Genomic DNA, 23852 nt, shown 5'->3' on the forward strand with positions numbered 1-23852 from the left:
GTCACACAACTTTTGGGGAATTGCTTCTTCTCTAGAAGACTTACTTTCATCTGTAAAATTAGGGAATTTCACTACATTATCTATACAAAAAAGAAGGGTGGAAGGTAGGTAGATTTGCTATTGTTGTATACGCAAGATGAATGATCAGAATTTGAGAGGAAGAGTAGAATTTAGAGAAACAAAATCTATTGTCCATAATTTTACCAATGGGAAACTAGCATGCTAATGCAACTTAAATGATATGGGTTACAGACTTCATTGAGAATTAAATGAAATCTAGGAACAGGTATAAGAAGAACATGAATGTACTTTTGATTGTAGACACAGCCTACAATTTCACTGAAGCCTAGTTTGACCTCAGCCAAAGAACCCCACAACTGGAACTCAGGTCATGACTCAATACAACTAGTGACTGGGCCGTATATTTGGAATGTGTTTTAGGAAACAGATTTAAGTGGCACATAATTACCTTCAGTTTACTTGTCTCATGTTTATTAAGCTAGCATAATAAATGACACATTGATTAATATGTTTTATTAAACACATATTTTTAAAAAGACCAGAATGTAATGTGCAGACATCTAAGTCAAAGTAAAGAAATTATCAAATTTATGGAGCAGATACCATTTTATATTAAATTAATTCATTTCCATGACATTAATACTTTTATGTAAATATATTTATCAGTAACCAAGCAATAATCATTTGTCACATGGAAGTTTCTAACTTTAGTGTAGAGACTATTCTCCCTGTGATGAGGGATTTGATAACTTAAGTTCAATTTCTTATCCTGAGATATATGAACTTGAAAGATTATGAAGTTAGGTTTTATACTAAATTGATCAAGTGCAAACTAGAGAAAGAAAGAGGTACCTTTCTGCTTGGGTGATAAACGATTGTGCATCTAAAATGTTATTACAATTTCACTGAATCATGAAACATACCTAATATAATTAATCATGAAAACACACCAAATCTGCTGAAGAGAGACAAAGGGGAAAAAAAAAAACTCTGAACTCAGCACTATCTCAAAACCTAATAATGGGGTGTTTAAAATGTTGCTTTAGACTTTATTGTTTTAAGTGGCTCTATATTCTTATTTAAAGCCAGTTTTATTATATTCCATAATAAAAATATATTATAATTCACTAGCATAGAGAGACTTGCGCCATAACTGCAGAAAGTATTTGAAGGACAAATAAATGAAAATATACCAAATGTCAGAACACTCAGATAGACAAATGTGTTTTTCTGAGCTGTTATATAATAAATTCCAGTGGAAGTTGAATCTTCATATGTTATCAGTGAAGGAGAAGTTCAAATAATTTATGGGACAGAGAGTCTAATTTTTTACATAATTTCTGGTGCAGCAAAATTAAACTATGAAATCCACAAATGCTGTAGATCTCCTTAAGTACAGGGATCAGTATAGCCATCATATGTGAAATAAAAAAGACTTCTTAAGATCTTTGAGTTCGATACAAGTAAGAATTTAAGTGGCCCAGAGTCCAATCCCAATGTGGAGAATGAACTTAAATTCAGGAAGCTTCCTGTTTGTCCCAGGATGTGAAGAAGTGGATATACCTAGTCCTAGCCATACTACAACTGGAGGATATTGGGGAGTTCATGGATCCAGACTGGCAGAGACATTATATGCTGTATTTATCAGTACATATGCTGCTTTAAATCAGAAATATTCAAAACAAAATAGCTTTATAGAACAGTAAAATCATCTAATACTCAACAAAACTATGATGTCAAAAGAATGTAGAAGTAGATCTTCAACTATAAATAAATTGAAATACTGAAATAAAAGCAAGGTGGCTTCATTCCACCCTTCATTGCTTGAGTATGCAATTCTTCATCGACAATAACAATATGGTTAAATATGTTCTAAAATCTAACAGAAGTCAGATAACAATTGATTAGATGGTCTTTAAAATCTCTTTCCCACAGATTTTAAGAGATCCTAAGCATACTGATATCTAGTATGTGAAGTATTTTGTATTTATAACATTTTTGGTGAATTATTTTATGTCCATGTTTTTCTTATTATTAATGCTGACAAATTGTCTCAGTTTTTATACTGTGCCCCCATTACTCAGGTAGAGACTCAAGTTCTTTAAAGTTAGCCCAATAATATTTAGGAGGTATCATGAAATTGAGGGTTATATAATCCTAGGTCAGCTGCTTTCTTCTCTGTCTTGTGCACTTGGTCAATTCACCTAGTTTTTAGAAGCTTCAATTTCTCCATAGGAAAAACAAGGATAATAATTCCAACTACTTCAAAGAGTTATTGAAGCTAACATGTCATGTATATAAACTACTTAGCACAGTGCCTGGCTCACAGGATGAAATCTAAAATTTCTCTCCTTTCTCAAATAAAACCCTAACCCTGAACTTTTTTATACATTAAACAATATATATTGGATGCCAGGCACTACAGTAGAAACCAGGAATTTTTATTCATTTTTTTCTAATGTGTTATTAATGCATTATAACTATAACATTGGGGTTCATTTTGACATAATTATACATGCATGGAATATAATTTGTTCCATTTCAGTCCCCAGTACTTTCTCTTTCCCTCCTTTCCTCACTTCTCCTGTTCGCCTTCCTCTACTCTATTCATCTTCCTTCTATTTACTTAAAGTTTTTTTTTAATTAGGTATTTAAATTTTGGTAATACATATTCAATATTGTTCAAGCTCTTAAATCTAATGAGATGAAAGGAGAAACATGCTAGGACATTAGTGGAGACATGCTCTAAATCTTCCATGCTATACTGAGAATCTACCCAGTCTTCCCTAATCATGAAGCTTTGTAAGAGAACCTGCATCCCTTGAGAATAAATTCTTTCCCAGGATGTACCTTTGCCCCATATAAAAATAACTAAGCTTTCCACCAATCATTAAGACTTTCTCTAACATGAATGAATGCTAATGATAGGACAGAGCATAAAGTCAAGATGGTGCTCTCATTCCACAATAGGAACTCACACTGTAACAAAAGAGAGCTTGATAGCACATATTCATTGAAGCCAATTATATACTCACTTCTTATAGAAAGTCAGCAGAATTCTCTGATGGACCTAGAGAAAGAGTATCTGTATCAAGTGTAGACTACTTTAATTGCATTTGCTTCTCCCAAGAACAACATCTTGTATTCTGTGAGTCTCTCTGTTTCCTGGAGGCATTTTAAACAACCCTGCCACTGAAGTCAAATTATGTATTCAGCCTCCTAGAATATGAATTAATAGAAATTTTACCTGAAACAACAACTCAAGGACTGAAAGTGTTGCTGAGGGAATGAATTTTTGAAAACTCTCTGTGAATAAGAAACGAACAGATCACAAGATATTACAGAACGTGGATCAGGTACATGGTGACACCGATGTATATCTGAGACCTGATATGTCATTAGTGCTCTATAACGAACACCTTGTGCAGATCATGACAATTCATTGAAGAGGTGTTTCTTTTACAGAGTCTTATAGGGACATTTTACTCTGTCATCTGCCTCTTTTTCACATACTTGATGGCAAAACTCATGCAAAACGCTGCTTAATATCACCATCTTAGTAGTCTGTTCTCTCAGTGGCAAAGCTGAGCTCCCTCAGCAAATTATTCTACTCTGGGATTGAAATTTACAGGACTCAGAAATCTCTAGAGGCTCATTTAGCCAATCAGTTTCTGGGGGAAAAATGACAGGAATGCATGGCAGACTGAGAGCTAAGAGGTTAAGTGAAAATTTCATTCTAAGTCAGTTAAGTTAGGAAGAAGTTTCAAAAAAGAAGAAAAAAACACAAAATCAAACTGATACTTCAAATGAAAAACTGAGTCTTCATTATTCTGAAAATAAAATGTTATACTAATATTTAAGTAAATTTAAAAAGGAAACTTCTCTATGAATGTGAAGTTCAATGATATGCAATCACATTGACAAAACACATGAGCCTCGCTTCAAATGATTTTACTTTACCTCTAAGTTTGTTTCCTCCTTTGTTAAATGAGGATAGTATTTATGCCCATCTTCTAGGGCTGTTCTAATAATTTAAAAATCACTTATAGAGCTCCTGATATATAATTTTCCAAGGTGACACTTTTTTCAGTTATTAAAGAGGTAGGAGCAAAATTTTGATGATCAGTGGGTTCATAAATAAATCAAGAATTAAGTTAAGCAGGTGTATTTTCCGTATTGGCCAGAACCAATAATATGATAATCAAGTGATGTATCTCTGGGAAAGACTTTTGAAAGGTCAGCAAAAAATAATAGCAACAAAACTTTAGATTTACAAACAAGAGCTCCAATACATTCCTTCTAAGAGTTGTCAGGCATTGCTAACCATTTTAGGCGTGTGTTGCTCTACCCAGAAAAATAAACAAATAAACACACATAACATCTCAACCACAATTTAGTCTTCGGAGTACCCAAATTTAATACTAAAACTTAGATTCATTCAAACTGAATGTAGCTTATAGACAAATCCTCATGCCTTCTCTGTATTTAATACTCAAATTAATACAACTTATTTTTTTAAGTTTGGCTTCCTTTTTTCCCCAATTCACTCAAGTCTTCATATTAATAGCAAAAAGCACCTACTTTGGGTAATCTTAGTCAGTAAACTAAATACGTAACAAGTAGAAGTGAAAAGAGAGGAAAAAATTATTTAAAAAAAACATGAATGGCAAAAGATTCAGATGTTTAGTAAATGAGAAGACAGTCCTATGTATTTCCAAAATCCTGGATGACACTGTTCAAATTCCTCAATATTTAATTAACAATAGTGACAAAATTATTCATATAACATCTGGACATGTTATATGAGCACTGTTCTAGTTGAGAGATTTTGGAACAACTGAAAGACAAAATCTCTGCCTCTCAAGTTTAAGTTGTGACAGTAGAGGCAGATGAGATACAGGAAATTGAATATAGTCTTAAGATAGTATGTCCACTTGAAAAGGAAGTGAGAAACTTTCTCTGTTAATTCAGCCATTCACTCATTTATCTTTGGGTCTTAGATATGTGCATGATACATCATTGATCGAAAGTTGCCAGTATCTGAAATTTGACTATATTTGCCTTATACTTTTTATGCCTGTTTCTTCTTTTCTTGAATGTAGTCATTGTGGTCAATAGAGAAGTAAGTAAAAAAAAAAAAAAAAAGGGGTGGGGGAGAAAAAGACCAAAGGTGCTTACTCCTGAGACAGGATGCCTGTCCTCATGGAATATGAGCCACCTTCTCACACATAGTGATGCTAGAGGACAATGGAGCTGTGATTTATCATCAAGCACCCTGGAGACCTGTACACAAAACTTTAATTAACTCTGAGCCCCCACTCATTAGTAACTGTGCAAACCTGGGCAAGTAAATTTCTCTCTTCTGGGCCCCAGTCGCTTACAAAATTTGGTTTGAAATAATATCTCAATTATAGCATTATAGGAAAATTAACTTGAGCATGAGTTGGGGGCCTCCATATTCACTGTGAACTAGCACATTGATAGGAGGAACGCAAATGGCAGCTGCTTTCCATTTCCTTCATTTTTCACTTAAGAATAAAAGCCAGCTAGAACTGTCCATCATCTAGGACAGATGTATTCAGTGAGGTATGGAAGATGGCCAGTCTAGATAGGAAGTGCACGTTCCTCATCTTCATGGAATATTGGTTTTATCTGTGAGAAGGAACCTACAAGGGAAGTCTCACTCTACAAATCCCACTCATTATCCATAACATTGAGCTAACAAGTCATGATCATTCAACACTGAGTATCATCTAGGCTTGGAGAGAGGGGGCACTTTGCTCCCACTGTCTATCCATGGTGTTCTTGGTTACATGCCAAGCTCTCTCTTTAAAGTCCCCGAGCCCTAATGATCCTGAACATGAAAACATGTATTGTGCTGCCAAAATCACTAATGGCCAAAAGCAAATAAGAGGAAAATTATAGCACTAAAGAGACCTGACCTAATTTTGGATCCTGGCCAGATATTCAGGGAGTGCCAAATGCTTTCTGCACAGGTCATACCTGCTTAATTAGCAATAATAGGAGCTTTTGGAAGTTCAGAGGGAAATTAAATAGTTACAGATAAATGATCTAACAATTTTGTCTCAAACAAAGAAAGGACAGGATGCAATTTAATAATATGATCACAAATGGAATTTCAGGTTAATGATCTTGCACTTTATAATTTAATGGGGCACACACAGTACCAGGCTGAAAGTAAATGGATTGTCAAATGCAAATGCATACAGCGGCATTTTATAAATAAATTATTATAGCACTAATTTCAATGAAATTGTCATGTCTTAATATGGTCTAGTAATTAAGTCATGAGTAGCCTGTTGCCTGGCTCTTGCCTGAAATGGTACCAAATAAAATTATTTGACTCAGCTAAAGTAGCTGTGAATATGCCCTCAAACTTTTGTATCACAGTGGAGGTACATAGGAATCACAGCTGTATACATCAGGATTATTTTTCTCCTCTTCACCTTTTTAAATGAATATTTACAAAGGAAAATGACACCACAATAAATCGAGTAAACTCAACTCCTCTTACATCTCAAGAAATTTGGTCAATTCTGATTTAGTTTTTTTTTTCCCTAAATAATTTCTCCCTAAAACTCAGGGCACTTCTTGAGTCATCCATTTTCACTTCTCGTCTATTCTTTAATACTCAAAAGATAATGCTCGTGTCACAAGTGCCATAGCAACTGTGAGTTCTGGTTATGTGACAAACTGCCATGGGGTGCCTTTGAATCCCTGTCTCTTTCTGGTTTCCCATGATCTATGTGTTTAGCTATGTCATAACACTGTTTTCCCCATATCCAATCATGCACTAATGAGCTTATTTGTGTGGTTTACTGAGGGAAGGATCATGATTATGTATATCCCCAGCTCCTGCAGAATACAAAGTATTCAAAATTATTGATTGTTAAGAAAGAAAAGAGGAAAGCTAAGCCACAGCTCATCATACCCAACAAGAGCCCATATGCAATGAGTAATTAAACCAATTCATATTTATTTTAGTGTCTTTCTGAAGATGCAGATGTCTGAGCTCCAGTTCTCCCCACAAAGGAAATGCAATCTATATACTAAAAAGAATAGCCACACAAAGTTAAGATCACTTTTGCCAGGTACTGCCCTGAAAACAATAGGAACTCTTCAATTCTCACAATAAGACCATTAATGCACTATTATTATCTCTACTTCTTACATAAAGAAACTGAAGCATGGAAAAGTTAGCATAGTTTCCAAGTCCTCTCTATGGGTAAATACCACAGCTAGGTTTCTGTGTATCAAGCTAGCTGGCTCCAGAGCACTCTTATTTAGTTACCACTCAGCCAATCCCGATTCATTGTTCCCCAATTTTTATGGGTGCATTGTATATATATGAGATTTTTTGTTTCATATTCATACATGCACATAATATAACAACTATAAATTGATCAATATCATTAGCCAGTATTTTTTTCTTTTCTTCCTTTCCTCCGCCTTCCTAAGTATGATTGTGATGAATTTCTAGTTGAGACTATTTAACATTTCTGTTGAAAATTAAGGCAGTCGATAAGTGTCCTTTACTTTTCCTCTCTCATTTAACTCCCCAAACCACTCATCTGAACTCCAATAGCCTACTCTGCATTTCCCAAGGATATATATATAAATATAAATATATATATATATATATATATATATATATATACACACACACACACACACACACGTATACATATATATACGCATACATGCATACGTACACACACACACATATATATATTCATACATACTAAAGCAAATATTTTTTCTGAAAATTTCTTTTCATCCAGTTGTACAAACATCAACAAATATCAACTACCTTAAGTATCATAAGCCTGTGCCAAGAAATCACCCTCCACATATTGTCTATCAGTGTTCCCTACCACCTCCATCCAGTCATTAACTAGTCCTACCAACTCTTCTCCCAGTACCCCCTTAAAGCCAGGCACTCTCCATTTCTAGTACCCATGCCCATCTGTATCACCATAATACTGCTTTGGCATCTGCAAAATCCTCCCAACTAGGTTTCAAATCTTCTATACTCCAACCTGCTTATATATTGTGACAAGACTATTATTTCTGGCATGTAATAGCTGAAACCCCAACTCCTTAAGAGCTCCTGGAAAACCCTCCGTGTGCCAGCCCTGCCTGTCTCAGAGACCTCCACTCAGACTACTCTTCTTATCTTTCTGTCTTCCATTGATCTCCCCTTGAGCTGAAGATCTTCACATTTGTGGGCTTCTCTGCCTGTGATTCTCCCATAGCTTGGTCTGAAGCTTGTTTCTTTTCCAAATTCCTATATTAAATCCTAATCACCAATGTGAGGTATTAGGAAGCCATAAAAGGGTTTGGGAAGGTGATTAGTTAATGAGGGTTCTCTTATAAATAGAATTCCCATAGGACTTCCACCCTCCAAAACTGTGTGAAATAAACTTCTGTTGTTTACAAGCCACCTGCCTAGTCTATGGAATGCTCTTAACCCCTCCAAATGTTACCCCATCTATAAAGTGGGACTTAAATGCCATCAATTAGGAGTGACTAAAAAAGAGAGAGAAATAAGTAGTTGTCACATAAAAGGTTTTCAACAAAACTTTTTTTTTCCACATAAGTACTAGCTTTTAAATTCCTCCAACATGTATTTTAGGAAATCCATTTTGTTTCTTCCTGTATTGATCCAACATGTATTTTAGGAAATCCATTTTGTTTCTTCCTGTATTCATGATTTTATAGACCATCAAGATTGGAAAAAAAAAACTTCAATGGATTTATCTCAATTCAAGAATTTTTTTTTAAATCACAATGTGTCTTAATCTAAAGCAAATTTTTAGCAGCTTTCAATTATTTTCAAGTTTATACTATCTTTAGGAGATTGTATCATTGCCAAATAAAAGTGTTGAAATGCTATGATTTTTCAACACTTCTACTTTATTTTAGAATCACTCATGAAATGCATACATCCTCATAGACTATGATGAGCAAAAGAAGACTTCAAATAAGTGAGCAAGTGCAAGATTATTAACTGATGTTTGATTCGAACAAGCAAAGTGCAGCATCCAAAAATTCTAAATGGACATTCATATTAGGAAAAATGTTAGAATATTTGAGGTAAAAATTTACTTTGCGTTTTCATTGAGGTAGGATTAATATTAACAATTATACTGTTTAGAAAATTGTATTGTTGAAAAAATGAAGATGTATAAGGACAGGGCATTCCCAACTTGGTACAAACAGGTTAAGTATTTGAAGAATACTATAAACCTGTGAAAATAAGAAAAGTGTGGAAATTCTATAGATAAAAGCAATAACCATTGTATGATTTACGTTCTGTTTACATGATTTAAAAATTGCATCAGGATGTCAGCTGATTTTAGAAAAATCAAAACAAGCAACTTTACAGTATTAGTAATTAATGATGTATAGATTATTTTAAAAAGTTATCTATAATATATCAAAATTATTGAAAGTGAATATTTAGTCATATATTAAATTTTCTTGGGGAAGTCTTCGAAATTCTCAATGTGCTTACTAGGATGGGTTTTAGGTGGTAAGCAATATAATTTTGGTGAAGAGCATTGTAAACAGCTGAGAGACACAATGGACTGAGCATCAGTCATTTTCACAGCCCACAGCTGAGGGGATGTGTTTTAGACATAGATGGGCCCAGTTCCACCTCGTACTCTTGCAGACTACACAGATTTGGCCCATTGAGTCATGTTTCTAAGCCTCATTTTCCTTTTTGGAAAATGGAGATAATATTACCTCTTCATTGGTTTTGAAGATCAAATAGGTTATTGTTCGATAATGAGGCAGAACCAAGATTCCAATGCTCATCTAACCCTAGAACCTCAAATCCCAACTTTCTACTCTATCTACATGATTTGAATGGACATAAGTGTGCCTGGCACACAGCCAGGACTCAGTACAGGTAGATACTATAATCCAGAATCATAGGTTATTTCACATATTTTAGCATTTAACCAACATTGATCAAGAAGATAAACACCTAACATTGGCCCAGCATGTCACCTTCAGAGATTAAAAATCACACATGACATCCAGCAGGAAGTCAGGTGAGGCTGAGGAGAAAGGAAGAAAATTAGTGTTGCAAACATCAGCAAGACATCCATTTCCTAAAGGCACCTGTGGAGATAATATGGCATGCTAGGAGCTTCGGCTGTACTTTGGGGCTTTGATTGCTTTACTCATCACAAGCAAATGTCAATCTCTCCATCAAGCACCTCTATAGAGAATCAATGCCATTTATCCCAGATGGGTTGACCCCTGCACTATGATGAAGGTGCAGTTCCAACTCTCCTGGGGAGAAATCTGTGGTTTATAAATCAATTTCTTTTTCTATAATAATTGGAAGAAATGTTGCCCCCAAATGAAGCTTGAATTTTTTTTTGAAAAATTATATTTTAAATACACCAGAGGAGATCATTATTGCCAAATACTCTCAGATAAAACAATTTTTTAAAGCAGCAAACATTTTATTTAAAAATTCATAGTGGGTTTTGTCTATTTAGTTTCCTGCTGTATTCCTACCATCCAGCACAGTTTGACATATGCAGAGACATGCTGTGAATATTTGCACAATGAATGATTGAAAGTATTTGTAAACTGATGATATAATAATATTTTCCTCCCATATTTGCCACGAACAAGATGATTTATGTAAAGTATATTTATCAAATGCCTATATTATAATGAGTGTTCCACAGGTTACCAGCAGATGATTTGTCTAGCAATACTAGTATGTGGTAGTGAGATTCTATTTTTGAGGAGTACAAACAAATCAGGCAAATAATACAGGCCATACTGAGAAGTTCGTACTTTATTTCATTTGGCAATGGAAGGTATTAGGTAAGAGATGATGTAATTGGTTTATAACATACCAACATCATCTGGGCAACAGTGTACAAAATGATTTCTAGGAATAGGGGACAAAAAATTAGCAAGTTGGACTGGGGATGTGGCTCAGCAGTAGAGTGCTTGCCTAACATGCATGAGGCCCTGGGTTCAACCCCCAGCACCACAAAAAAGATGATAATAATAATAATAATAATAATATTGATAAGTCATTTAATTCCTTCAAGTTTCTGTTTCCTTATATGTAAAATGGAGATGATACTACTTTTGTGCAACCTTCTTTATGATATTGGATGGATGAAAACTAAGAGAAGGTCTAATTGCTCATGAAAACAGATACAAGGTACAATGCAAACTAGTCTACAATACAGTCCTGTCATCAGTTGTGACTCACAGAGACAGTCTCTTTAGGAAATCAGCTTCCCTTTTTCTTTCTGAGATCTCATTTCTAGACTGTGCTTGGCCCATTACCAGGGTAAGGCTAAGACTGATGGGCTATGAATAAATTAGTGATTTCCTGAAGAGAAGAAAAGTTGGGGAGGGGGAGAAAAGGGGAGAATCAAACTGGAATGTTGAAGAGCAACTGTTCCAGGGAGACCGTTTCTCCTACAGAGAGAAACTCTGATGATACCCTGATGACCCTGCCTGACCTGTCTTCTGAGTAAGTTTCTTTGAGTCCCTGGGCCTTTCAATTTTTTCAAAGCAATGAAGGGGCCTGAAGTGACAGAAAGAGGTCATCTAAACAGATGAGAAATTAAAATCTCCATATGTATTCAATTAAATTAATGTAAAACTGCCCCCTTGCAAAACTATTAGGAAATAACAATAAAGTAGTTAACAAAGGTCCAATCCGGTCCCTGATTATTCTCCTGTAAGGAAACAATGTCTGACATTTCTCTTTTGAGTTGAGTGCTAATTAGCTTTCCTCCTAAGTTTTGACCTTGAAAGGCTGAGCTGTTTACTTGAAATTGAAGCAAGTTGGAGATGAACCTCTAGAAACAGGCACAGATAAAAAAGAAGTCTGGTTCCCTCTAACATGCCTGCATATGGTTGGGGTGGGCTGAGCCTGGCCAGACAAAAAAGAAATCGTTGCAACCAGAAAAGAGCCCAGCAGGAGGCAGCAGCAGCTACTGCAAAAAGCAGAGTCCGATGAGGCCAGTTAAAATATCAGTCAAATGTACACATAAATACAAACAGGAAACATTTTAAGGACTGTGAGTCTTGTGTTCTCTAAAGGCCAATGGACATGCAACATAAATACTCAAGGGGTAGACACATTACTACTGTGCTTTCCATATGGCCTGCTGAGTGATATGGGTGAAAAGATAGTGGGCTTGAATATGTATACTGTAAGAGCTATTAACTAAGGCAAGCAGGATCCCAGTCCTTCCCACTAGCAAAGAGCACAACATTGAGAGATACAGGACTGAAAAATAAAAAAAAAAAAAAAACACTAGATTTAAACATCAAGTGGAAAGCTCACTTTCTGCAATTTCAACCTTATGAAAGCTACTTATGAGCATCTATTTTATTTTAATTTCTTTCTTAATATTAATAAAAATGTTTCAGATATAAGCAGAAGTGCAGAAAATAGAAATAAATATTAGCAAATAAGATAACAGCCTAGAGATGAGTTATAATTTATATATTTCCCTCCATTTTTTATCTTATGCATATATACATTATTGGTTGTCTTATAAATCAGGTATCTAATAAATCATCTTTTCTTGTGCATGATGCTAGAGCTCCATATCCTTGCCTTTTGCATATGCACAGATATCCATGGTTTATACTTTTATACAGAAGCTGATGTCCAGAGTTATTTCACATGATCAATATATATTGAATATTTTCATATTTAATTAAGATTCTTCAAAACCATAATTTCCATCATTAGATGAATGTAGCATCACATATTTAATAATTCCCTTATTTTACAATAATTGCACTATTTCCATAATATCTCAGCCATCAACTTCAGTTTTCATTTGCTTGGATACAAAGTGAGCTAAAACAATTCTTTGAGAATTGAGATTTTTTTTGAGTCACAACTTCCTTTATTCTCTTCCCAAAGGAGATGACAACTATAAATTCTCTGCTTAAAGTTGGACTGCCTTGATAGTGGAGTATGCTGAGGGTAATGTAGCTAACTTCTAAGGATAGGGTAGCAAAATCGAGAAACTTCTTCCAGTTTCTATAGTGATGCTTATTGCTGGAGTCTTTCTCGACCAAATAAGACAACCTGACCTTATAAAGCTGCCATGTGGAAATATCACATGGAGATAACAAATATGGTTGGAGAGAAAGCAGAGGCCCACAGATACTGAGCTTGGTGTTTGAGTCCCAAACCTGGTACCAGATGTGTGCCTCAAGAAGGCTCTGAGATGAACCTAATCTCCAGAACCATCTAAAGCCACCACCATAGTGACTCACAAGAAAGTTGCTGGAGTCTGGTTAGTCCTCAGGTTCCTGAGGAAAATAAACTACTTTTATTCTTTAAATCCACCTTTTGTGGTACTTTTATTTTCCACTCAGTACTGAACAACCAGAAGAGACTAGTGGGGTACATTACAAAACCTGAAATACCTAAGAGCTCTAGTCATACCTTGGGGCTGGCAGAGCTTAGAATATTCTTAATGAGATGGAAGTGAAAGTTTTATGGCCCCAAGTTGGAGGTGGTGGGCAAGAGAAATTTAACAAAGATAAAGTTATTGGGAGCTAAATGTAAAGGTACCCTTTCATGTAATGGCAGAAGAACAAGCAATTCTTTTCGCTTGCTTTGATGTGAAAAAATTTATAAAATATACCTAATGAACCAGCTAACAAGACTTCAAAGCAAAATGTTGAAAGCAGTAATTGTTTTCTTTTAGCTACCTGACATTAAGATCAAGAGATTGGTGAGGAACTTTGAATTGGGAAAGCAAAATTTGGAGAGACATAAAGAAAGGAGGTGTTTCTGAGTTCAAAAACAATACTATTGCTCATTCCCAAACTCTTAGATGATTCTCAAAGTAAAAGGAAGCACCAAAGATCAAATCCATGGTGGGTCCATAAATTCCATTGTTAAGATTTCAGAAGTATCTAGGCAAATTCACATAAACTCCCTCAAACTATAAATGACACTCAAAAAACCATCAGGACACCTTCTTAGATCTTCTAACATAAATAAGAAGGTTCCTACAACTCTCTGGACTTTGTTTCACGGAAGCCTCAGAGAAGCTCAGGTTAGAAAAACACCTATATCAACAAGATCTGTGAGTACAGACTGTGATCTAATGCAGTGGATTCCAACCAGATTCATGGAAAACCCACAAAACGTTTTTTTACAATTTCTATTCTAATAGAACGCATATAGTAAAAGTGGGGGGATTATGGATCCTCAGATTAGTACATGTATGAAACAGGTTGAGAAAAGTCCTCAATTAAAAATTCCAGGCATTTCTTTTAGAAAAAGAGTAATGACTCAGAGGATAGGATAAATAATCCAGAAGGCTAACCCAAGATTCATAGAAAAATTATGCACAACAAATATAACTCATTTCTGTCAAGTAACTGTCAGCATATGCTTGGTCTTATTTCAGAAGTACTAAAGAACAATGATTGCTGTGTTGTGTGTCTTTCCTTTTCAGAATTTCTGAAGACTGTATCTGTACTGGTTATGTCTGCCAGCTCCTCTCTGTGTTGCTGGTGTGCAAGTAGCTTGAACCTTCAGTTCACAAGACTCTGGACTGAGAAGAATAGTTCTCAAAGAACTGGACTTAAGGAACCACAGGGGAGAAGGTATATTTGCACATATATCTGATTTAGATGGGATACATACAGCACCTCAGCCTGAGCCTGATGCTTTAACACTTTGGAGGTACTGAGCATGTTTTGTATTTTGGAAGAATCTAAATAGTGTTGCAAAGTGGGTAGACTTTGGTGGTTTTAAAACATGTTGGCAAATTCTATGGCACTTCTCATGGAAAGGTGGAATTCCTGAATGGCTTTCTAACTCTCCTGTTGAAGAGTATGTGGCAAAATTGATTCTGGGGGCTAAAAACTATTTCAAGAAGTCCTTAATTTGATCCTTATTCCTTTGGATACCACCCTTAACAAAAATGTTATCATGTCCCTAAAGGTGACGTCTGCAAGATAATCTATATTTCAGGGTAAGGGTGTAAAGCCTCATTGGGCTTTATTTTATCTTAATTTTATTTTACTTTATTTTTGATCCAAACTATTCAACTTAACAAGAGTTTACTATCTGTTGCATCCCTAGGATTGTATTGGATTGATACTCAGCTAAACACACAGTTTTTAAGGAACTGTTGGGAATTGTACTATCAGTTCAACACCAGCTTCTCCTCAGTCTTCAGCCTGCTTTCTGTCATCTGTGTGTGTTGGGGTGCTGGGGGGGGTGTTCGGTAGATGTGTAAATACACTGGAATACTGAAAATGAAATATTTATCAAGTTTTCTAACTACTGGCCCTGTGTTAAGGATTTGTCTGATTACCTCATTTTTCATTATCTCAACAACATAGTGGATGGAACATTATTTTTACTTCTAAGTTTTAATGAGTGAAGTTCTGAAAGGATAAATAAATGTCCCAAATCATGCAACCTTTAAAGAAGGAATTGTGGGTCAAACTTGGGATAGACTGAGCCCAATACCCACACAAGTGTGGGCTAATGTTTGTGAACCTCAGTTTGTTTATCTGTATATTAGAAATAACAAGACCTTCACTGTGTTTCTGCAAAATCTTTCATTTTGTTAGATAAAAAGGGACTGAATTACAATCTGAGACTTACTACTGACCACCTTTCAAAAGTAATATTTCTTAACATCTTTAAACCTCCATGTCTTTATTAGTAAGATAATTGCACTGGTGTTTTCCATCACAAGTTCTTATTATTGTGTTTTGATGAGGAAATAGAAGCACATTTAGGAGATGGCCTGGCACAGGGTATGTTTTAATAAATCACAGTGGAGGTCATAACATTTTTGTTGTTGATGCTCATCCATCTGGTCTCACTGTTCACTTCTTTGTGCATTTATTCCTGGATTATTTTATTTGTTGATTCAAGGAACATACATCAAGAATCTGCTCTGTTCCAGGTGCTGAATACCAAATATAACTAAATGTTTCTTTTTTCCCTTTGAGTTAGTTCAGGTTCATTGCATATTATTCATTTTTATTTTTATTTAAATTGACACATGACATCTGTGCATATTATGGTATAGAGGATGATTATCTGATGACTCTTCTTTGACAAAGGAATGCAAGGAGCTGAAGTTCTAAGCCAGGACAGGCAGGGGGCGCCAATGAGATCAAATGCTCCAGCAATCTGTTCTTGAACTTAAGAATCCTGTCTCCAACCTCCCCGTGACTTTCTCAGTCACCAAAACATATCAAAATTCTATCCCAGATAGATATCTTTATATGTCTCTCATATTTTCCCCAGATTTTTTTATGACAAGGAAAAAAAAAACCTGTGGGCTCTAACACAGTGGTAGAGCACTTGCCTGTCATGAGCATAGCTCTGGGCTCAATCCCCAACACAAAAATACAAATTTTAAAAAAGGTAAATTCCTAATGGATAGAAATAAAAGGATCCAATGACAGGATTAATTACTTCTCTTCAGAAATACTAAAGAAACTGCCATAAAGAGAAGTCTCTAATCAGTGTGGCACTCATTCCTCCTAAAAACTTTCATCTCTTTCCCTTTTCAAAATAATATTTTTGAAATAATAAAAGTGTGGATTTTGGGCTGGAGATGTGGCTCAGCGGTAGCGCGCTCGCCTGGCATGCGTGCGGCCCGGGTTCGATCCTCAGCACCACATACCAACGAAGATGTTGTGTCCGCCGAGAACTAAAAAATAAATATTAAAAATTCCCTCTCTCTCTCTCTCTCTCTCTCTCTCTCCTCTCTCACTCTCTCTTAAAAAAAAAGTGTGGATTTTATCCTGGCCATCTGCTAGCAGTTTGGGAGATGTGGGGAAAGTGAGGATGGATGAGGACCTGTAAAGAAGTGAGAAAGACAAAGGGGGGTCTAGTGTCCCAGCTGAAAGAGAGAAACAGCCTAGGAAGTGACCAGGGACTCGTGCCTTAAACCTCTCCATCCTGCAGCCGCTGATGTCTCTCTGATGTCATATGATTAGGAGGAAAGAACAGGGGAGTGAGATATTCTTTAGAGAGCAGAACTTTATAAAGTTGTCCTGAAAAAGCCAGAGCACTACAGGTTGCTAAAAATATTTTTAAGGTACATGAATTACTTTGGGCCTAGTTATTAAAGAGCTAGAAATCCCTGTTTTATCTTGAAAAGTAATAATAATAATAATAATGCCCATTCATTGCTTCAATGTGTATTAAATAAGGCCAGCCATAGACAAATCTTGGCATAGGGCTTGATTCACAATAAGTGATTCATGTTACATATTACACTAATATAACAAAACCATTTTCAATACTAATGGGCAAGGGTACTGTGGAGTTGCTTAGTCTCCATGTTCCAGAAATATTTATTGTATGGGGTATGGGGTCAATAAGAAAATACTCAATGACAATATAAACCATATCAAAACACGTAGGCTTAACTGCAAATTGAACACGGAGTCACATTTTAAGAAATATCTTGGTAACAACTATAGACAATTGAAATATATTATTATTTTCTTTGAGGCCTATTTGTGTCTACCAAATGCAGATTCCATTCATAACTCTGAGCAAACCTTCTTAAGTTCTCACTCCCACCCTGCCTTATTCATGTTTGGCAGCAACCTTCAAAATCTCTCTCTCCTTTCCTTTATTTTGAAATCTCCTTAAGAATACAAATGAAAATATATATTTTTAAGTCAGCCTTAAGCTCAAGCAAGCTTTTCTCTCCCCACTCTGCCTACTCTTGTTATTTTTCATTCATATCAACCTGATCCTGTTACTCCTTTCAAGTATTCTAACCATCTTTACTGGGATTCTGTTCCCTCAAATAAGCTCAGGAGCTGACATCAGAGAAACCCATAAATGTTATCAGGAAGGGGAAATGAGTACAAGCACTGATGGACTAAAATCACTTCTTTTATTCCTGTCACAGCTAAAAAGAACTGCTGGATGCAATACACACGTGAGCAAGTAAAAACAATTTGCCATGCATCGTGAAAGTGTGGATGCAGCTGTTCTGGTTGCAAGAAGGAGTGGAACATGTAAGGTTAAACATTTTCACAATTAAAAGAAGAATGAGAGAATGGCAGGTATCCCCTTAAGAGAGACAAGGTGGTTTTAGTCCCAAAGTAAACTACATTTAGACTGGTTAAAATAGGTTTCCCTCCTAGATGCCTTTAGAGACTCCCTGTCTCAGACACATGATAAGCTATTAGGATCTATGAGTTTAGTTCACTATTCATTATTTTATTATATGTCATATGGAAAATGATTAGCTTTAGGACCTTGTTGGAAATGAACAAGATTTGGCAGCTTATTTCCATATGATACTGTTTTGAGTTTGTGAAAAGGCTCCTTTGGTTATAGAAGGAGGAGCTCTCTGGAGACAGAAGCCGCCATCCTTGTTATTTCAACAGACAGAACCTACTGTCCAGTCTTGTTAACTAGGTATAAAGTTAGGGGACAGAAAGAACCTGCCAAAAGACAAAGGACACTTGGCTTTAATGGAGGTAGCACATGAATAAACTCTTTTTCAAAGAGATAAGGACTTATCATCTGAGGGGAGGCTGCTGGCTGACTCATGGAATTTGAGGGAGGCGTCACAGTACCTGGACCCAGACTCCTGAAGATGGGCTGTGGGGCAACTGGAGCTGGCATCAAGAATCAGCATGTGAGGGACAGCAGGAGGGCCTGGTAAGGAAGGAACCAGGAAACTGATGAAATGAGTAACTGATGGGATTCGGTGGCTGCTGGAGAGATACTTTTCAGAACCACAAGCTGATACAAAGCAGCTTCTAGGAGCACCTTGCATTTTGAAGATTGCATGAAACAGTCACTCCTGGGACCAGCTCTGCCTCTGCTTATTTGACGATCTATTTACCAAAACCAATGCCATTGTGTACTTACCTATTCCAACCAAGTTTCTGCCATATGTCATCAAGAGATCCTCAAATAATGTTGGGAAGATCCCAGTATGATCACCAATGTTACTATGAGAGCTAAGCTTGATGGCTTGGCTCAGCAGGACAGGTAAACCTCCAGGAAGGAGATAGCATTACAAATGGCATGGAGCTCCCACAGGTGGAGATGGGAGGAATGGTATTGAGGTAGACTAGACTGTGTTCAGAAAGAGGCCAGCTGGGTCAGAGTGTAAGAAACAAAACAAGACATCCCTCTCTCTGACACTTGCATGGTTATACTTGTTTCTTTGACCCCAGCTCAGATGTCACCTCCTCAAAGCAGTCTTCCCTGATCATGCTATCTAATGTCCCTAGTTACTCATTGGCACATGAATTATTGAATGCATAGCACTTGTGCCATGTGCACTGATCTTATTTGTAGCTGTACTCTTGTCTGTAGTCTGAGGAAAGCACCCTGGCTCATCTGGCTCTCTCTCTCAAGACTCTGTGCCTACAAACAAGTCTGTTCAACTGATGATACTCTTCAGCAAATGTCCATGGAGTGAGCAGATGGTAAGACCAGCCAGTCAGCTGGAGCCAGATGTTAAAGGGAGCAGGATCAGGACCTCGACACACAGAAGACAAAACTGGATATTAATGGTGGGAGTTATATCGTTAGGAGATTTAATTTGTAGGAAGGAGGCAGAGACTGCTGGCAGGGATAAAGGGTGGGGAGAGCAGTTTTTTAAGAGACCACTGCAAAGGTCCAAGCAACAGGTAATGTCTGTTTAATTAAGTGAATGACTTTAGAGTTTCTGAAACTCTCCCCCAGGTGATGCTTCATAGCAAAAGAAGAACAGAAAATGGTTTGTGACCCTTCCTTTCCCTTATCTCTCAGAGCAGGCTGCTCTGCAAGAGTTTCATCTTTCTTCAGATGCTGTTTTGTAACCACACATGAATAGCATCTCACACATGAATCTATCACACTATCTCCCCCCAGGTAGCAGCTTTGACAAGAAGACAGTAGCAATGACTACTTGATCAGGTAATGAAAACAGAGTGATTCTCCAAGTTCCAGTGACAGAGCCTGCATCTTACAGTTGGCTCCACTATGAGCCAGAGCAGAACAGTCTTATCTTCTACTGCAAAACTTATTTTGGGCCCAAAATATCTCCTCCCCTGAAGACGACTTTCCGCTAGCCTTTTGTTGGTTTGTTGTGCTTTACATGTTCTTACATTTATATACATATAAACACATACACACGCGTATATTTGGCTATTTTTCTTTTACCTTAGATAATGAGTTAAATGTAAATACATAGCACATTAATTTTCACTCACATAGTTTTTCCTTTGAGTGTATATATTACCAATTATTTAGCTATTGCCATGCATAAGCAAATTCTAATTATTTTGGGTTCAACACGTGAGGCTACATCGATCATTCCTCTTATGATTCATTGTGCAAATATGAAATGACTTCTTTGGGACATATACACAGATATAAAAACATGCACACAATTCCAGGTGTCTCAGATATGTATCCCCCCATTGTCTTCTAGGGGTGCACACTTGAAGACAATGTATATGTATGTGGTATCCTAAGGGGAGTAAGTATAATTTTTCAACACAGAAGATACACACACACTATATATACACAAACTATGGAGAAAATATACATGTATATATATGCATACATACACATACATGCAAAAATCATTTATTCAAAGGAATAGAATGAATATTAAGTTCACAAAACATTGCCAACTTCACTCAAAAGGATTTCACCTATTCACACTCCGACTAGTAGTATATAAGTGTCCTCATTTTCTACTTCCTTACCAACTGCATGGAATTTGTCAAATACAATAAGTACAAAATGGGATTTCAGGGTTTATTTTAAATAACCCTGATCATTTAAGTGGTGAGCATTTCTTCATGTCTTCATTGACTATTCATGTTTCCTCTTTTCTTAATGACAATTTCATATGTTGTGCTCTGTGTTTAGCTTTCTCTTTCACATTTATTTGTAGGAATCCCTTGTAATTACTTGTATAACCATTTTCCATTTATTCAATGTAAATAATAGTTCTAGGTAGTTTGTATTTGTGTCACTTAAATTTTTTTTAAACAATAAAACAATTTTTAATGGTTTGTGCTATTTTCATTCTTCCACTTTCTCTAAGAATAGATATGATGCTCCAAACTCCTTAAAGAAGCACTGAGTGGGAAAAGGCCACCCTGCAGCAGATGGATGACTAGGAACATGACCATTAACTAAATTTATTAAGAGATAGCAAGAAGTGCATTAGCTGCAATGCATAAAATGTCCAAAAGTTAAGAGATCCTAAACCAACAGTTACTTTTCAGAATATCTCAGTTTTGCATCCCCTGAACCTAAGGGGTACATTATTATGTAATTATGGCCCTAGGATCTACAGATACTGCAAGCCAGTTCCTGAGAGCCCACTTGCCCACAAGAAACCCAGCTGCTCAGGAAGGCAGCAGAGCCAAGAAAACAAAGGGTGAACCTCCATCAGCTGAATGAATATCTTCCCCAAAGTTTCTGGGCATGATTTATCTTTTGTTACCAAGATTCTATTCGAAATGCATATGTGCTGCCTACAACTTAACCCAGTCATTATTATAATTAGAAAGTGAGTGCTGACTCTAGTGAATTAGAGTCTAATTAACTCTAGTTAATTAGTATATATTAGTATATACAATGTGTGCACCAGTATTTTGTTGACAATTTCTTGTTAGAGAGAACAAAAACCTATTGTCAGCATCTTGAGGAATGGGGAAAACCTCCAATTTCAGCACTCTATAAAAAAATAAATAAATAAAGCCAGAACAAACTACAGTCAGAACTTTTGAAAACATTCAAAGAAAGGACCTTGTTTCCTTGAGTTATTCCCAGTCTGAGAAGCAGAAACTGGAGAAATGAGTGAGGAAGAGGTGGAAACAGTTAAAAACAAAACAAAAAATTAAAGCATGTATCAGTGAGGGTGTATTAGGAAAGTAGACAGACAGCTGCTTACACCTGAGGACACTGATCATCTGTGTAACTGGTCATCTGGAAGAAGGTAGTTCCAGGCGCAGTGTAGAGCTTCAACAGCATCATCAGAACTCAAAAATTTCTTCCATTGTTATGAGCTTCTTTGAGCTTCTGTGAATGACACTTCTCCACAGCACCAACCACATCAAGAGAGGAAGGGGAAAGAAATGGCATGTAAGAAACTCCTCCTTACAAATTTCTCCTATTAGAAATCACAACATTTGAGTTGGGGATGTAGCTTTGTGCTAAAGGGTTTGCCTAGAGTGCAAGGGGTGCTGGATTTGATCTCAGGAACTACAATAAGAAAGAGAAAGAAAGAAAAATAAAATCACAGTAATTTTCCAGAATCTTCCTAACAGGTGTCTCATTTCTCTTTGACCAGAATTGGGTCACATCAATACTTCTAACTTTGGAATGGAAGCATGGAAAATAAATGTCTGGCAAAGGTAATGGAATGATGACCACATCCCTTAAAATAGAGTGATAGGCTCTTAATAAAGAAGTTGAAGAAATCATCAAAGAATGACTGCCTGTTGGGTAGTCAACAACTCCTGATTCATTTCAAGACAACATCTAAACCACTGAAAGGTAATGATACCCTCACAGTATGTTGACTGCATTTAAAAATCTGAATATAAAATAAGGAGGAAAAGTCATCTAAACAAGCTATTTCCAAAGGGATTCATAGAATAATCAACCTGCAAGATGGGCTGGAATTTGAAGTTCACACTAGTATATTAAAATTTCCTGTAATCCTATAGTAAAAGTATAACAGGAAAAATTATTGAGCCAGGGTTTCTCAAATGCATTTTTTAAATTTATAATTATAGGATCCATTGCTTTATGTGACCCATTCTGGGGTTCATTCTTCTTCTCAGTAGCTTAAACTACAGACATTTATTTATTTGAGTATTTGGTTCCTAGGAAAGATCATCTAGTATTATTGATAGCTCCACTAACTGTTCATATTGACATCCATCAAAATTGAGATATTTTATTTCTTTCTATCTGAACAGGCAAGGTATAAATCAGGAATGTGTAAGCAATCGTAACTCACACTCAACAATCTGACAGAAACATGGGTTTAACAACACAACGGCAAAGCAGAATATCAAGTTAAGAGCATCTAGAATTATAATATGGAACGAGTAAACACTTTTTATGGAAAATAAATGTTGTATTTTTTTTTTTTGCTGAGATTCAGAGTCACTAGCACAAATGGAGGCAGCCAATTCACCTGTTAATGTCAGTGAATGATTTCTTGTAACTTTTCCCCAATATCTCTTTTGCAAACAGTTTTCAAGGGAAAATTCACAGAGCTAAAGAGACACTGATATTACAAGCTTTCCTACCCTTTCCAACTCCCCTTTCACTCTCCTAGAGCTGGCAACCTATAGGGAGTGGGAGTTCAGAAATCAAGGAGGGGCTCTCATGCTCTCCAGGGCTGCTAATAACAGCTCCAGTGTTCCTGATTTGCCACTCATGAGCATCATGGTGCAAGTTCTCTCTCAAATATACGAACTCCATTTCCCAAAGGAAATGTCTCTTTATGATCATTTGCTGGCTCAGGGGAAAGGTAGCAGTCAGATCGTTATAGAACCTTTGAATACATATTTGATGCAGAAACCTTCATACTCCAATGTCTCTTTTTGGGGACACTGTTTTAGGTATTCTTTGAACAGTAATAATTTAATCACACTCAGGGAACAGATGCTTCATCATGACTCAAACTCTCCTGCAAATATAAAACTCTCTTTCTTTACCTGTCAAGACCTGTGTCAGGGCCTAGCAGTATTTACCTGTGTTCATTATAGCAATTAGCCTGACAGATAAAAACTTTAGGGTTTAGATC

This window comes from Urocitellus parryii, unplaced genomic scaffold (genome assembly GCF_045843805.1).
Source record: "Urocitellus parryii isolate mUroPar1 unplaced genomic scaffold, mUroPar1.hap1 Scaffold_37, whole genome shotgun sequence".
NCBI lineage: Eukaryota > Metazoa > Chordata > Mammalia > Rodentia > Sciuridae > Urocitellus > Urocitellus parryii.